The 12,359-nt window shown below is 41.0% G+C and overlaps 1 protein-coding gene across 1 annotated transcript in view; it reads right to left on the reverse strand.

Moving 5' to 3' along the window:
- LOC134218459 (hyccin-like) overlaps window positions 1-12,359 on the reverse strand; it is an 83,753-nt gene that overhangs the window by 41,126 nt on the left and 30,268 nt on the right. The window lies entirely within an intron of this gene.

Here is a 12,359-nt window from a genome sequence, read left to right on the forward strand (position 1 = left end):
TTATTTGGATTTGGATTTGGATTGATTTGAATTTGGATTTGAATTGATTTGAATTGGATTTGGATTGGATTTGGATTGGATTTGGATTGTTGGATTGGTTTGGATTGGATTGGATTAGATTTGGGATTGGATTGGATTTGGTTTGGATTGGATTTGGATTGGATTGGGATTGGATTTGATTGGTTTGGGTTGGTTTGATTGGTTGGATTGGATTTGGATTGGTTGGATTGGTTGGATTGGATTTGGTTGGTTTGGATTGGTTGGATTGGATTTGGATTGGTTGGATTGGTTGGATTGGATTTGGATTGGTTTGGATTGGTTTGGATTGGTTTGGTTGGTTTGGTTGGTTTGGTTGGTTTGGATTGGTTTGGTTGGTTGGTTGGTTGGTTGGTTTGGTTGTTTTGGTTGGTTTGGATTGGTTTGGATTGGTTTGGATTGGTTTGGTTGGTTTGGATTGGTTTGGTTGGTTGGATTGGTTTGGATTGGTTGGTTGGTTTGGTTGGTTTGGTTGGTTTGGTTGGTTTGGATTGGTTTGGATTGGTTTGGATTGGTTTGGTTGGTTTGGGTTGGTTTGGTTGGTTTGGTTGGTTTGGTTGGTTTGGTTTGGTTTGGTTGGTTTGGATTGGTTTGGATTGGTTTGGATTGGTTTGGTTGGTTTGGATTGGTTTGGATTGGTTTGGTTGGTTTGGTTGGTTTGGATTGGTTTGGGATTGGTTTGGTTGGTTTGGATTGGTTTGGATTGGTTTGGTTTGGATTGGTTTGGATTGGTTTGGTTTGGATTGGTTTGGATTGGTTTGGATTGGTTGGTTTGGTTGGTTTGGATTGGTTTGGATTTGGTTGGTTTGGATTGGTTGGTTGGTTGGATTGGTTTGGTTGGATTTGGTTGGTTGGTTGGTTGGTTGGATTTGGTTGGTTTGGTTGGTTGGTTGGTTTGGATTGGTTTGGTTGGTTTGGATTGGTTTGGTTGGTTTGGTTGGTTTGGTTGGTTTGGTTGGTTGGATTGGTTTGGATTGGTTTGGATTGGTTTGGTTGGTTTGGTTGGTTTGGATTGGTTTGGTTGGTTTGGTTGGTTGGATTGGTTTGGATTGGTTGGATTGGTTTGGTTGGTTTGGATTGGTTTGGTTGGTTGGGTTGGTTGGATTGGTTGGTTTGGGTTGGTTTGGTTGGTTGGTTGGTTGGTTGGATTGGTTGGTTTGGATTGGTTTGGATTGGTTGGTTGGTTTGGTTGGTTTGGATTGGTTTGGATTGGTTTGGTTGGTTTGGATTGGTTTGGTTGGTTTGGGTTGGTTTGGATTGGTTTGGATTGGTTTGGTTTGGTTTGGTTGGTTTGGATTGGGTTGGTTTGGGATTGGTTTGGTTTGGTTGGATTTGGTTTGGTTTGGTTGGTTTGGTTGGTTTGGATTGGTTTGGATTGTTTGTTGGTTGGTTGTTTGTTGGTTTGGTTGGTTGGTTGGTTTGGATTGGTTGGTTGGTTGGTTGGTTGGTTGGTTTGGTTGGTTTGGATTGGTTTGGATTGGTTTGGATTGGTTGGATTGGTTTGGTTGGTTTGGATTGGTTGGATTGGTTTGGATTGGTTGGATTGGTTTGGATTGGTTTGGTTGGTTTGGATTGGTTTGGATTGGTTTGGTTGGTTTGGTTGGTTTGGATTGGTTTGGTTGGTTTGGATTGGTTTGGATTGGTTTGGATTGGTTGGTTGGTTTGGTTGGTTTGGATTGGTTTGGATTGGTTTGGTTGGTTTGGTTGGTTTGGTTGGTTTGGTTGGTTTGGTTGGTTGGTTGGTTGGATTGGTTGGTTGGATTTGGGTTGGATTTGGATTGGTTTGGATTGGTTTGGTTGGTTTGGGTTTGGATTGGTTTGGATTGGTTTGGTTGGTTTGGTTGGTTTGGTTGGTTTGGATTGGTTTGGTTGGTTTGGATTGGTTTGGATTGGTTTGGGTTGGTTTGGATTGGTTTGGTTGATTGGTTTGGATTGGTTTGGTTGGTTTGGATTGGTTTGGTTGGTTTGGTTGGTTTGGTTGGTTTGGTTGGTTTGGTTGGTTGGATTGGTTTGGTTGGTTGGTTGGTTGGTTGGTTTGGATTGGTTGGATTGGTTGGATTGGTTTGGTTGGTTTGGATTGGTTTGGTTGGTTTGGATTGGTTGGATTGGTTTGGTTGGTTGGTTGGTTTGGTTGGTTTGGATTGGTTTGGTTGGTTTGGTTGGTTTGGTTGGTTTGGTTTGGTTGGTTGGTTTGGTTGGTTTGGTTGGTTTGGTTGGTTTGGTTGGTTTGGATTGGTTGGGTTGGTTTGGATTTGGATTGGTTTGGTTGGTTGGGATTGGTTTGGGATTGGTTTGGATTGGTTTGGTTGGTTTGGATTGGTTTGGTTTGGTTTGGATTGGTTTGGTTGGATTTGGTTTGGATTGGTTTGGTTGGTTTGGATTGGTTTGGATTGGTTTGGATTGGTTTGGTTTGTTTGGATTGGTTTGGATTGGTTTGGATTGGTTTGGATTGGTTTGGATTGGATTTGGATTGGTTGGATTGGTTTGGTTGGATTTGGTTGGTTTGGTTGGTTTGGATTGGTTTGGATTGGTTTGGATTGGTTTGGATTGGTTTGTTGGTTGTTGGTTTGGTTGGTTTGGATTGGTTTGGATTGGTTTGGATTGGTTGGATTGGTTTGGTTGGTTTGGATTGGTTGGGTTGGTTTGGATTGGTTTGGTTGGTTTGGATTGGTTGGTTTGGATTGGTTTGGATTGGTTTGGTTGGTTTGGTTGGTTTGGTTGGTTTGGTTGGTTTGGTTGGTTGGATTGGTTGGATTGGTTTGGTTGGTTTGGATTGGTTTGGTTGGTTTGGATTGGTTGGATTGGTTTGGATTGGTTTGGATTGGTTTGGTTGGTTTGGATTGGTTTGGTTGGTTTGGGGTTTGGTTGGTTTGGATTGGTTTGGATTGGTTTGGATTGGTTTGGATTGGTTTGGATTGGTTTGGGATTGGTTTGGTTGGTTTGGTTGGTTTGGATTGGTTTGGATTGGTTTGGATTGGTTTGGTTTGGATTGGTTTGGATTGGTTTGGATTGGTTGGTTGGTTTGGTTGTTTGGATTGGTTGGATTGGTTTGGATTGGTTGGATTGGTTTGGATTGGTTTGGATTGGTTTGGTTGGTTTGGTTGGTTTGGTTGGTTGGTTGGTTTGGTTGGTTTGGTTGGTTGGATTGTGGTTTGGATTGGTTTGGATTGGTTTGGATTGGTTTGGTTGGTTGGATTGGTTTGGTTGGTTTGGTTGGTTTGGATTGGTTTGGTTGGTTGGATTGGTTGGATTGGTTTGGATTGGTTTGGTTGGTTTGGATTGGTTTGGTTGGTTTGGATTGGTTTGGGTTGGTTGGTTGGTTTGGTTTGGTTGGTTTGGATTGGTTTGGTTGGTTTGGATTGGTTTGGATTGGTTTGGTTGGTTTGGTTGGTTTGGATTGGTTTGGATTGGTTTGGTTGGTTTGGTTGGTTTGGTTGGTTTGGTTGGATTGGTTTGGATTGGTTTGGATTGGTTTGGATTGGTTTGGATTGGTTTGGATTGGTTTGGTTGGTTTGGATTGGTTTGGTTGGTTTGGATTGGTTTGGTTGGTTTGGTTGGTTTGGTTGGTTGGATTGGTTTGGTTGGTTTGGTTGGTTTGGTTGGTTTGGATTGGTTTGGATTGGTTTGGATTGGTTTGGTTGGTTTGGATTGGTTTGGATTGGTTTGGTTGGTTGGTTTGGTTGGTTTGGATTGGTTTGGTTGGTTGGTTGGTTGGGTTGGTTTGGATTGGTTTGGTTTGGATTGGTTTGGTTGGTTTGGATTGGTTTGGATTGGTTTGGTTGGTTTGGTTGGTTTGGATTGGTTTGGATTGGTTGGATTGGTTGATTGGTTTGGATTGGTTGGATTGGTTTGGATTGGTTTGGTTGGTTTGGATTGGTTTGGATTGGTTGGATTGGTTTGGATTGGTTTGGATTGGTTTGGATTGGTTTGGTTTGGATTGGTTGGTTGGTTGGATTGTTTGGATTGGTTTGGTTGGTTGGATTGGTTTGGTTGGTTTGGTTGGTTTGGTTGGTTTGGTTGTTTGGATTGGTTTGTTGGTTTGGTTGGTTTGGTTGGTTGGATTGGTTTGGATTGGTTTGGTTGGTTGGTTGGTTTGGATTGGTTTGGATTGGTTTGGATTGGTTTGGTTGGTTTGGATTGGTTGGATTGGTTGGTTGGTTTGGTTGGTTTGGTTGGTTTGTTGGTTTGGATTGGTTTGGTTTGGTTTGGATTGGTTTGGTTGGTTTGGTTGGTTTGGTTGGTTGGGATTGGTTTGGATTGGTTTGGTTGGTTTGGTTGGTTTGGTTGGTTTGGTTGGTTTGGATTGGGTTTGGTTTTGGTTTGGGTTTGGTTTGGATTGGTTTGGATTGGTTTGGATTGGTTTGGATTGGTTTGGATTGGTTTGGATTGGTTTGGATTGGTTTGGATTGGTTTGGATTGGTTTGGATTGGTTTGGATTGGTTTGGATTGGTTTGGTTTGGTTTGGATTGGTTGGATTGGTTTGGATTGGTTTGGTTGGTTTGGTTGTTTGTTGGTTTGGATTGGTTGGTTGGTTGGTTGGTTTGGTTGGTTTGGTTGGTTGGTTGGTTGGTTGGTTTGGTTTGGTTGGTTTGGATTGGTTTGGATTGGTTTGGATTGGTTTGGATTGGTTTGGTTGGTTTGGTTGGTTTGGTTGGTTTGGTTGGATTGGTTTGGTTGGTTGGTTGGATTGGTTTGGATTGGTTTGGATTGGTTGGTTGGTTTGGATTGGTTTGGATTGGTTTGGTTGGTTGGTGGTTGGATTGGTTTGGATTGGTTTGGATTGGTTTGGATTGGTTTGGATTGGTTTGGATTGGTTTGGTTGGTTTGGTTTGGATTGGTTTGGATTGGTTTGGTTGGTTTGGTTGGTTATTTGGTTGGTTTGGATTGGTTTGGATTGGTTGGTTTGGATTGGTTGGTTGGTTGGATTGGTTTGGATTGGTTTGGATTGGTTTGGTTGGTTGGTTGGTTGGTTGGTTGGTTGGTTTGGATTGGTTTGGATTGGTTTGGATTGGTTTGGTTGGTTTTGGTTGGTTGGTTGGTTGGTTGGTTGGTTGGTTGTTGGTTGGTTGGTTGGTTGGTTGGTTGGTTTGGATTGGTTGGATTGGTTTGGATTGGTTGGTTGGTTTGGTTGGTTTGGTTGGTTGGTTGGTTGGTTGGTTTGGATTGGTTTGGTTGGTTGGTTGGTTTGGTTGGTTGGTTGGTTTGGTTGGTTGGTTTGGTTGGTTTGGTTGGTTTGGATTGGTTTGGATTGGTTGTTGGTTTGGTTGGTTTGGTTGGTTTGGTTGGTTTGGTTGGTTTGGATTGGTTTGGATTGGTTTGGATTGGTTTGGTTGGTTTGGATTGGTTTGGATTGGTTTGGATTGGTTGGTTGGATTGGTTTGGATTGGTTGGATTGGTTTGGATTGGTTTGGATTGGTTGGTTGGTTTGGTTGGTTTGGTTGGTTTGGATTGGTTTGGATTGGTTTGGATTGGTTGGTTGGTTGGTTGGTTTGGTTGGTTTTGGATTGGTTTGTTGGTTGGTTGGTTGGATTGGTTTGGTTGGTTTGGATTGGTTGGTTGGTTGGTTGGTTTGGATTGGTTGGTTGGTTGGATTGGTTTGGTTGGTTGGTTTGGATTGGTTTGGATTGGTTGGTTGGTTGGTTGGTTGGTTGGTTTGGATTGGTTGTGGTTGGTTGGTTGGTTTGGATTGGTTTGGATTGGTTTGGTTGGTTTGGTTGGTTTGGATTGGTTTGGTTGGTTTGGTTGGTTTGGATTGGTTTGGATTGGTTTGGTTGGTTTGGATTGGTTGGTTGGATTGGTTTGGTTGGTTTGGATTGGTTTGGTTGGTTTGGTTGGTTGGTTGGATTGGTTTGGATTGGTTTGGTTGGTTTGGTTGGTTTGGTTGGTTTGGATTGGTTTGGATTGGTTTGGATTGGTTGGTTTGGTTGGATTGGTTGGTTGGTTGGATTTGGATTGGTTTGGTTGGTTTGGTTGGTTTGGATTGGTTGGTTGGTTGGTTGGTTGGTTTGGATTGGTTTGGTTGGTTGGTTGGTTTGGATTGGTTTGGTTGGTTGGTTGGATTTGGTTGGTTTGGTTTGATTTGGTTGGTTGGTTGGTTTGGTTGGTTTGGATTGGTTTGGTTGGTTTGGTTGGTTTGGATTGGTTTGGTTGGTTTGGTTGGTTTGGTTGGTTTGGATTGGTTTGGATTGGTTTGGTTGGTTTGGTTGGTTTGGATTGGTTTGGTTGGTTTGGTTGGTTTGGTTGGTTTGGATTGGTTGGGATTGGTTTGGATTGGTTTGGATGGTTTGGTTGGTTTGGTTGGTTTGGTTGGTTTGGATTGGTTTGGATTGGTTTGGATTGGTTTGGATTGGTTTGGTTTGGTTTGGATTGGTTTGGATTGGTTTGGTTGGTTTGGTTGGTTTGGTTGGTTTGGATTGGTTTGGTTGGTTTGGATTGGTTTGGATTTGGATTGGTTTGGATTGGTTTGGATTGGTTTGGATTGGTTTGGTTGGTTTGGTTGGTTTGGATTGGTTTGGTTGGTTTGGATTTGGTTTGGATTGGATTGGATTTGGATTGGTTTGTTGGTTTGGATTGTTTGGATTGGTTTGTTTGGATGGTTGGTTGGTTGGATTGGTTGGATTGGTTGGTTTGGTTGGTTGGATTGGTTTGGATTGGTTGGTTGGTTTGGTTGGTTTGGTTGGTTGGTTGGTTGGTTTGGTTGGTTTGGTTGGTTTGGATTGGTTTGGTTGGTTTGGTTGGTTTGGTTTGGATTGGTTGGATTGGTTTGGATTGGTTTGGTTGGTTTGGATTGGTTTGGTTGGTTTGGTTGGTTTGGATTGGTTTGGATTGGTTTGGTTGGTTTGGATTGGTTTGGTTGGTTTGGGATTGGTTTGGATTGGTTTGGTTGGTTTGGTTGGTTTGGTTGGTTTGGATTGGTTTGGTTGGTTTGGATTGGTTTGGTTGGATTTGGATTGGTTTGGATTGGTTTGGTTGGTTTGGATTGGTTTGGATTGGTTTGGATTGGTTTGGATTGGTTTGGATTGGTTTGGATTGGTTTGGATTGGTTTGGATTGGTTTGGAGTTTGGTTGGTTTGGTTGGTTGGGTTGGTTTGGTTGGTTTGGTTGGTTTGGATTGGTTGGTTTGGTTGGTTTGGTTGGTTTGGTTGGTTTGGATTGGTTTGGTTGGTTTGGTTGTTTGGTTTGGTTTGGTTGGTTTGGTTGGTTTGGATTGGTTTGGTTGGTTTGGTTGGTTTGGTTGGTTTGGTTGGTTTGGTTGGTTTGGTTGGTTTGGTTGGTTTGGTTGGTTTGGATTGGTTTGGGTTGGTTTGGATTGGTTTGGATTGGTTTGGTTGGTTTGGATTGGTTTGGATTGGTTTGGTTGGTTTGGATTGGTTTGGATTGGTTTGGTTGGTTTGGTTGGTTTGGATTGGTTTGGATTTGGATTGGTTTGGGATTGGTTTGGATTGGTTTGGGATTTGGTTTGGATTGGTTTGGATTGGTTTGGATTGGTTTGGTTGGTTTGGATTGGTTTGGATTGGTTTGGTTGGTTTGGATTGGTTTGGATTGGTTTGGATTGGTTTGGATTGGTTTGGTTGGTTTGGTTGGTTTGGTTGGTTGGTTTGGATTGGTTTGGATTGGTTTGGTTGGTTTGGTTGGTTGGTTGGTTTGGTTGGTTGGTTGGTTTGGTTGTTTGGTTGGTTTGGTTGGTTTGGATTGGTTTGGTTGGTTTGGATTGGTTTGGTTGGTTTGGATTGGTTTGGTTGGTTTGGTTGGTTGGATTGGTTTGGTTGGTTGGTTGGTTTGGTTGGTTTGGTTGGTTTGGTTGGTTTGGATTGGTTTGGATTGGTTTGGTTGGTTTGGATTGGTTTGGATTGGTTGGTTGGTTGGTTGGTTTGGATTGGTTTGGATTGGTTTGGATTGGTTTGGGTTGGTTTGGTTGGTTTGGTTGGTTTGGATTGGTTTGGATTGGTTTGGTTGGTTTGGATTGGTTTGGTTTGGTTGGTTTGGATTGGTTTGGTTGGTTTGGTTGGTTTGGTTGGTTTGGATTGGTTTGGATTGGTTTGGTTTGGTTTGGATTGGTTTGGTTGGTTTGGTTGGTTGGATTGGTTTGGATTGGTTGGTTGGTTGGTTGGTTGGTTGGTTGGTTGGTTTGGTTGGTTTGGTTGGTTTGGTTGGTTTGGATTGTTTGGATTGGTTTGGTTGGTTTGGTTGGTTTGGATTGGTTTGGTTGGTTTGGTTGGTTTGGTTGGTTGGATTGGTTTGGATTGGTTTGGATTGGTTTGGATTGGTTTGGTTGGTTTGGTTGGTTTGGTTGGTTTGGTTGGTTTGGATTGGTTTGGTTGGTTTGGTTGGTTTGGTTGGTTTGGTTGGTTTGGGATTGGTTTGGATTGGTTTGGTTGGTTTGGTTGGTTTGGATTGGTTTGGTTGGTTTGGTTGGTTTGGATTTGGTTGGTTGGGATTGGTTTGGATTGGTTTGGTTGGTTTGGTTGGTTTGGTTGGTTTGGATTGGTTTGGATTGGTTTGGATTGGTTGGATTGGTTTGGATTGGTTTGGATTGGTTTGGATTGGTTTGGTTGGTTTGGTTGGTTTGGGATTTGGTTGGATTTTTGGTTGGGTTTGGATTGGTTTGGATTGGTTTGGATTGGTTTGGATTGGTTGGTTGGTTGGTTGGTTGGTTTGGATTGGTTTGGTTGGTTTGGTTGGTTGGATTGGTTTGGTTGGTTTGGTTGGTTGGTTGGTTGGTTGGTTTGGTTGGTTTGGTTGGTTTGGATTGGTTTGGTTGGTTTGGTTGGTTTGGATTGGTTTGGATTGGTTTGGATTGGTTTGGTTGGTTTGGTTGGTTTGGTTGGTTTGGATTGGTTTGGTTGGTTTGGTTGGTTTGGTTGGTTTGGTTGGTTTGGTTTGGTTTGGATTGGTTTGGGATTGGTTTGGTTGGTTTGGATTGGTTTGGATTGGTTTGGATTGGTTTGGGGATTGGGTTTGGATTGGTTTGGTTGGTTTGGATTGGTTTGGTTGGTTTGGATTGGATTGGTTTGGATTTGGTTTGGATTGGTTTGGATTGGTTTGGATTGGTTTGGATTGGTTTGGATTGGTTTGGTTGGTTTGGTTGGTTTGGATTGGTTTGGTTGGTTTGGATTGGTTTGGATTGGTTTGGATTGGTTTGGTTGGATTGGTTTGGTTGGATTTGGATTTGGATTGGTTTGGATTGGTTGGTTGGTTTGGTTTGGTTTGGTTGGTTTGGATTGGTTTGGATTGGTTTGGTTGGTTTGGTTGGTTTGGATTGGTTTGGATTGGTTTGGATTGGTTTGGTTGGTTTGGATTGGTTTGGATTGGTTTGGATTGGTTTGGATTGGTTTGGTTGGTTGGTTGGTTTGGATTGGTTGGATTGGTTTGGTTGGTTTGGTTGGTTGGTTGGTTTGGATTGGTTTGGATTGGTTTGGATTGGTTTGGATTGGTTTGGTTGGTTTGGTTGGTTTGGTTGGTTTGGATTGGTTTGGTTGGTTTGGTTGGTTTGGTTGGTTTGGTTGGTTTGGTTGGATTGGTTTGGATTGGTTTGGGATTGGTTTGGTTGGTTTGGATTGGTTTGGTTGGTTTGGATTGGTTTGGATTGGTTGGATTGGTTTGGATTGGTTTGGATTGGTTTGGTTGGGTTTGGATTGGTTTGGATTGGTTTGGATTGGTTTGGATTGGTTTGGATTGGTTTGGATTGGTTTGGATTGGTTGGATTGGTTTGGATTGGTTGGATTGGATTTGGATTGGATTTGGATTGGTTGGATTGGTTGGATTGGTTGGATTGATTTGGATTGGTTTGGATTGGTTTGGTTGGTTTGGATTGGTTTGGTTGGTTGGATTGGTTGGTTGGTTTGGATTGGTTTGGATTGGTTTGGTTGGTTGGATTGGTTGATTGGTTTGGATTGGTTTAGGTTGGTTTGGATTGGTTTGGTTGGTTTGGTTGGTTTGGATTGGTTGGTTTGGTTGGTTTGGTTGGTTTTGGTTGGTTTGGATTGTTTGGATTGGTTTGGTTGGTTGGATGGTTTGTTGGTTTAGTGGGTTTGGTTGGGTTTGGTTGGTTTGGTTGGTTTGGTTGGTTTGGTTGGTTTGGTTGGTTTGGATCAGTTTGGTTGGTTTGGATTGGATTTGGATCAGTTCGGGATTGGTTTGGATTCAAGATTTGGATTGAAATCAGATTCTAGTTGGGATAGAGTTTGTTGGTTGTAATCAGATTTGTGTTGGATTGGAATCGAATTTGGATTGAAAACGAACTCGGATTGGATTGAAAATGGATTTGGAATGGATCGGAATCGAATTTGGATTGGAAGGGAGACGACTGTGAATTGGATTGAAATCGAATTTGGATAGGATCGGAATTGAATTTGGTTTAATTGGATTCGAATCTAGATTAGATTGGAATCGAATATGGATTGGATTGGAATCGAATCTGGATTGGATTGGAATCGAATTTGGACTGGATTTAGATGGGATTGGGATTGGATTTGTTGAAAGTCTCTTCAGTGAAGTAAAGCATAGATTTGATTGATTTTGATTGGCTCTAGCTCTAGGTTTGATTTCAGATTGGATTCGGTTTGGAATTTAGTTTGAATTGTATTTGGATTAAATTGTACTGGATTTGAATTGGGTTTGGATTTAATTTCTTAGTCTTATAGATTTTGTGATTGTATACTTCCTGAGATTCTCTGAGAAACATTTTTGGAAGTTGAACGGAGTTTTGAGTCTTTTTTACAATATTGTTTTCAGTTCTATTTTTTTTATGAAAAGGGTGCTTCCCATATATTTCGTCCAAACTTCTTCATAAATGCATTAATTTCAGAAATTCCAAGTCAAAGTAAAAAGCGTTAAACTTCACGCACAAGTAATACACTCATCTCATTAATTATAATTCCAAGTTGCCTCAAAAGCTCCTACTGGGGTTGAAACCCCAGCAAAGTCTTGTATCATAAATAGTGCAAATTAAAAACATATTTTGATGTCGACATTAATTTGGTCTGGGTTCTGGCAAATATATCCTACAAGAATAGTACTAAAAAGCCTGTTTCCATAGGTTCTTTAATAAATTCCATCAGATATTCCTTCAAAAGTTTACCTCCAAAACTCTTCCAAGATTGTCAATAAAACTCAACCAAAAGATGATGAAGGTTTCTTAAGACCAAATAATGGCGTGGAAAGTGTCATACCCTGAATCTAACAATGTTTTAACTAGCTCTACAGGAACCTACAAAAACGGATCACATTTATACCACATGGTCACAGTATGATTAGTATTGACAGAAAATTCATCAATTAATTCTCTCATCTTATTTTAATGTTAGCTTCGTTCGTTGAGGTATAGTTCAGGTTGCTGAAATGTTTTATGTTAAGTAGGGGAACGGTTCGCCACTTCATCTCATAGCTCCTATTTCCATCTCATCAAAAACAAAGCAATGGAAAGGAATTTGGTTTGTTTATTATTTTTGTGATTTTTTCCAGCAGTAAGCACGCACTGTTGACAAAAAAGAAACGACGAATTTAGTGCAATGTTATTTTCTTTTGTTTAGCGATGTGATGGATATATGTACAGTGAGATGGAGATCGGAACAGTTCCCCTAGATCAAAATAGACAAACCCCCAAACATAAATGACATGTGAGTGCCAGCAGTTTTGTCTTATAGATATTAAGATTTCAACATAAGTAATCCATATTTCCCCGATTTACTTGGAAAATAGTTGATAGAAAATATAATGATATGGAAATGCTAATATCATCTTCTAAACTTGGACGTACATGTTTCATGATAGAATTAGAGGCAAAAGTATAGAATTGATAGTTCCGTCACTTTGGCCCGAGTGGAGATATATCAGCTTCACACTGATGTTAACTTCCCTCCCCCTTCATACAGGAGCTTGGCAGAGGAAGATCGTGTGATAATGTGCCATCACAAATATTGCCCTCCGTTCGCTTTCAAATCTGACTTCTATAAAACATTCTTCATGCGCCTGCCGTATCCCTAACGGAACTATCAATTCTATACTTTCGCCTCTAATTCTATCTTGAACATGTACGTCCAAGTTTGGAAGATGATATTAGCATTTCCATATCATTGTAAATCGTTTAACTTCACGTAGAAGTAACACACACGAAATCATTAATTTAGTGATAGAAAATAGTTGAACAATTGTGAATGATGAAAACTAAACATGAGTACAAGAAAAAAGAATATGACTAACAAGCAAATAAATTAAAACATATCATCATATCTCTTTGAATCTACTACATACATCCATTAAGAATATGTAGCACTCAATTGTATTTGGTTCTATAATGAAATAGTTACATTATTTGTTCCAGT

This window comes from Armigeres subalbatus, chromosome 2 (genome assembly GCF_024139115.2).
Source record: "Armigeres subalbatus isolate Guangzhou_Male chromosome 2, GZ_Asu_2, whole genome shotgun sequence".
NCBI classification, from domain to species: domain Eukaryota; kingdom Metazoa; phylum Arthropoda; class Insecta; order Diptera; family Culicidae; genus Armigeres; species Armigeres subalbatus.